Consider the following 5117-nt stretch of genomic DNA (forward strand, 5'->3'; position numbering starts at 1 on the left):
GTGCCATTTTTTGCTATTAAACAGAGATTATAGTTATCTTTTAGGCTGGATGTGTCTGTAAAAGGCGTTGTACAAATAAACTTGAAGAAGATGAGAAAGTTTATGGTATTTGAGCTAGTGAGATAAGCTTACTGGAAGTGACGAGTATAGTCCTAAGTGGTTCTGAGAAACCTATTTATTTCCTGCACTGAATAGGCCCTGTGATGAACTAGCAACCCATTCAGGGTGTAGCCTTCCTCTGCCGTGACCCTAAATTGGATAAGAAAATATATGGATGGATTAATCTGTGTTTTTTTTCCACACCATCAGCCAGGTTGTCAACACTTTGCAAACTAATGGCCTCAAAATATGGTCACACAAGTACAGTAGCTAGCAACAAAGTTTCATTTTTATGTAATAAGCACTTAGCAAAATTGTTTTATTTTGTGCAACAATAAATTTGGGGATTTAAGTAACATTTTAAGTGACATTATCAACAAAACTGCCATATTTCCATATCATTTTATCATTATATGTTGTTACACAGATCATAATTTTACAGCACATAATCAGCAAACTGTTGTTTCATGTTTTGTATCAAATAGCAGTAACAATTACAATATTGTTCTTTAAATGTGTTTTAATAAAAAAGTGGACAATAAGTCCACTTTTTTATCCTTTAACTGACAAATACAGATTTAAAAAAAACAAAAAAAACAAAAACTTTACTCTATAATAAAATAAAAATAATCCACAGTGGATTTTATTCAAGTCATTTTTTCACTGGATTTATCTTAACACTGTCTCCTTACAAAGTTTGTCTGGTCTCAAGCCAGACCCAACCCTCATTCAGGAGAAGGTCCTTCATTATTCCCCGTCAGGTCTGCCATTTTTCACCTTTGTCTAAAAATACAATGGAGGAGGTGGGGAGGTCTGAAAGATTGCTCAAGAATTGCCGGAACAATGTGAACGAACTTGGTGAGGCTAAAAATACAGCACAGCGTGTGAATACGATAAAGGACTACAGGAGAGAGGACGCTGACAAAGCTTTGCTGACTTTCAAGTAGGAGAACAATGTGGCAGACACTTTCAGGGCGTTTGGCTATACACTGTGGCGGCTGGACAGGCTGTGAAGCAGGATGTCAACATCAGTCCTCATGGAGAGAAGTGAAGGCTGTTCCAATAAAGCCCATAAAGTGAGAGTTAACAAATAATAAAACTCACTTTTAAAAAAATTGGGTAAAAAAAATAAAGAAGTCAAATAGAAATGTAATAACATATAGTTTTTATGGTATAATTGTTTATGCCCTTCCTGATTTCCTAATTATTTATATGTTTATCACTCTAAAATGTTTCAGATCAGCAAACAAATTAAAATATTAGACAAATACAAAATTCTATTTGAAGATTTTTATTATTAAGGGGGGAAAAAATCCAAACCTCCATGGCCCTGTGTGAAAAGGTGATTGCCCCTTAAACCTAATAACTGGTTGGGCTACCCGTAGCAGCAACACCTGCAATCAAGCATTTGCAGTAACTGGCAATGAGTCTTTTACACTGCTGTAGAGGAATTTTGGCCCACGCAATGTTACAGTTGTTGTAATTCAGTCACATTGGAGGGTTTTTGAGCATGAACTGCCTTTTTAAGGTCTTGCCACAGCATCTCAATCAGATTCAGTTCAGGACTTTGACTGGGACACTGTTGTTCTGGGGTCTTTTGTGACCTCTTGGACGAGTCGTTGTTGTACTCTTGGGGTCATTTTTGCTAGTCCTGGGAAGGTTCACCACTGTTCTGTGTTTTTGCCATTTGGCTCTCACTGTGGTACACTGGAATCCCACAGCTTTAGAAATGGCTTCATAACCTTTTTCAGACTGAGAGATATCAATTACTTCGTTTCTTAATTATTCCTGAATTTCCTTGAATCATGGCATGATGTCTGGCTTTTGATGATCTTTTGATCTGCTCCATTTAGGTGATTTAAATTCGAGAACAGGTGTGACAGTAATCAGGCCTGGTGTAACTACAGAAAGTGAACTCTTTCCAAAGATTTGATATACTACAGTTATTTTATGTTATAACAGGGTAGGGGAAGGGGAAATCTTTTTCACACAGGGCCTTGTATGCTTAGATTTCCCCCCCCCCCCCTTAGTATTAAAAAACATCTTTATTTAGAAACTGCATTTTGTGTTTACTCATGATATCCTTGTCTAGTATTTAAATTTGTTTGATGATCTGAAACATAAAAAAATATGAAATCAGGAAGGGGGCAAACACTTCTTACGCCACTGTATATGAGGTATGTGAGTGTCTATAGAGAAATAAAAAGGTACAGAAAGAGAGGCAGCTGAAAAAAGGCATAACAAGAGTGCAACGTGAGAAGGGTCTGTGACCCCTCATCTCATTGATTCAGACAAGGAGGGCTGGACTTAATTACCTTCAATTTTCCCCCAGCCATCACTTTCCCTGTTGATCACTTTTCCCTTCGAGCGAATGTGCATGTGTGCGAACGTGGATTAATGTGCGTATGTCAGATAGGTAAGAAACAGAGGGAGGAAGAGGTGTATGTTTTCAAGGCCAAAGCATTTGTGGTGGATGCGGTGCTCTGGAAATTGTGGGTTCCTTCATCTGTAATCTGATTTCAGTGGCACTGCCTTTAGAGGTTGAGTCAATCTGATTTTCTGCCTTGACTGAGTGACTGTGTTGATGTGTGCGTGTACACATCGGTGTGTGTGTACTGCACGAGTTAAATACTTACAAGGCACCACTCAGCCGGTCAGCCAGTCTCTTTCGCGGTGAGGCATCATGGGAGCGTTTGATAGGGTAAACTGCATAGAGGAGACTCAGTTAGACAGCTTGCAGTCTTGTGAGACTATACTTGAAAATAGTGCAGGCCAAATCAACAGGTGGCTCACTGCTTTCGTCGAAAAGATTTAGGTGAGTGCACACAGATGACACACAGAAACGAATACACAGCTGAAGATCTGTTTCATGTATTCAAGGTGCTGATACCTGAGGCTAAAGCGCTGAAATCCAAACACAAATCACTGCAGTGGTGATTAAATGTTTAGAAGAGGAAGTGAGAAAATAGACGAGAGGCCTTGGCTTCAAAACCTCTGCGCCGCCCCCCACCCATGACGATCGACGCGAACAATTAAAGGCCCTTGATTGCTGCTTGCAGCTGGTGTGTGGACCTCCCTTTTCCGTGAATTAAGCCTGTCCAGTTTCGCCACTTGCATGCATGTGCAAACACACATTCAGACGCACACACACTCTCTAATGTGGTGCTGTTTACTGTAATTAGTATCAGTTCATTTACAGCCCGGTGACCCATGGTGACCTGCAGGATTTGGGTCACCAGGGACAACCTTCGCCACAGTGGAGATGGGTGGGGTGCAAGGTAAGGCAGGCTGTCCCTGTGTGGGACTGTATTGTCCTGTCTGTCTGGGAGAAGGTGGAGGATGGATGTCTGGTGTTGAAGGAAAACACGCACGGTAATGTCTCCCTCCCTGCAAGTGTGCGTGCAGGTACGTGTCCGTCTCAAGCAGTATCTGTCGACAGATGACGACAGCCTAAAAGCGTGGTGTGTGTGTCTAGGTGTTTCAGCACACGTGTGCAGCTTGGTGACTGTGTGCATGTGTGTGTGTGTGAGCTTGCTCCTCATTGTGCTGGACTTCAGAGGCCCAAGCGTCTCCTGCTTCCTCTCGGAGGCAGTGGGTTAAAAATAATGTGGTGTGCAATGAGCGGCGGGGAGCAAGGCGCAGACAGCAAGGAGCCAGAGCGTCACACATACACACACACACAGAGTAACTCACACACACGCTTAGTCGCAGCAGCGTTGCTATATAGACCCCCCCCCCCCCCCCTTTTATGGATATCTCACTCACCGACTTAATATCCCCATAAATGTTAGCATACACAAACAGAAATAGATGGCCATCCATTTACTCACACTTCATCCGATTCCCTTCTTCCAGAATAGATAAAAAACAGATTGAACATCTGTCTCACCTTTTTCTTTTCACTTAACCCTTCCGCCTTTCTGAGATTAGGATGAAAACCATCCTGTAATTACGATGACATAGAGTGGATAGCACAAGGACTGTAAATACAGTTTTATTCAATAGAATCTTTGTTAAGAGAGTAGCCAGATCATCGATTTAGCACAGCTTCAACAGCAGATAACCTTGCAAAGTAGTGGAGCTCATCCTTAATGCCTTTTTACCTAAAATTCAAGGTTTCTTTTGACAACTGACTGGGTTCAAATTAATCCTCAGCCAGCAAATAGGAGCACAAGGTGGCACTGAGATCTCGTCGGTAACTGATTAAACCAGTTTGGCACATGCCACCGAAAAGCACGACAAGAAGATATCAATGACTCACAGGTACTCGAATGGGAGCTCGCAACCTCTCCCACTCTCCCACATCTTCCTCCTCCACCCCTCCCTCTATTGCGTGAGGAAGCCAGGGCAGCTGCAGTCTTTCTCCACCCCAAGATAAGACTGACTCCGACCGGCCTCGCAAACCTCCTGTCATCTGTCTACTCTCCTTATCAGCTGGCCTGTGCAGCACAGTGGTGTTGACGCTCTAATTAAACCCATGCGGCCTCACCTGCCCCACCCCCTTCACTTCCACCACCTTTTAATCGATAGCAGCGAAGAAAGTTCACCACCGTACCGAGAAGAGCTGCACTGGCACTTTTTTTACACTTAAAAAAACATGAAGGTTTTCAGTTATGATCTATGATATGCTTTATGGCTAAATTGCTATTAATCACTGTAACTGTACCTATGCTACTGTATATGGTACACTGCACTATGAGACAGTAGACCCCTCTGTGTGTAAGGGAAATATATGACTGTACAACAGAGACTAACAATAGCACTATAAACATAAAATACAATAAAGACAACAAGATAAATTAACTGCTGTTTGTACTCTGTGAGCATCAGTGGCTGGTCAGTGTTGTGTAAAAACAGCAAAGGTCTTGTCTTACCGGACTTGTTTTATCCTAATGGTTTTCACAAACTCCAGACCTGATTTAGCTAACCCTTGAGAGGAAATGACACGCTAGTGTGCGAAAACTGACATTGAAACTTCTTAACGGCTTTAATACCGCATATAAACTCTATCTTTACTT

At 41.9% G+C, this 5117-nt stretch overlaps 1 long non-coding RNA gene across 1 annotated transcript; it reads right to left on the bottom strand.

Moving 5' to 3' along the window:
- Positions 1-386: 386 nt before the first annotated feature.
- Positions 387-4494, bottom strand: LOC145430019 (uncharacterized). The gene is made up of 3 exons (XR_013910395.1): positions 4361-4494; positions 2736-2805; positions 387-1153 (listed from the first exon to the last, which is right to left on the bottom strand). It is a non-coding gene; the product is annotated as an uncharacterized LOC145430019 (long non-coding RNA).
- Positions 4495-5117: the final 623 nt, after the last annotated feature.

This window comes from Astatotilapia calliptera, chromosome 7 (genome assembly GCF_964374335.1).
Source record: "Astatotilapia calliptera chromosome 7, fAstCal68.1, whole genome shotgun sequence".
Lineage (NCBI taxonomy): Eukaryota > Metazoa > Chordata > Actinopteri > Cichliformes > Cichlidae > Astatotilapia > Astatotilapia calliptera.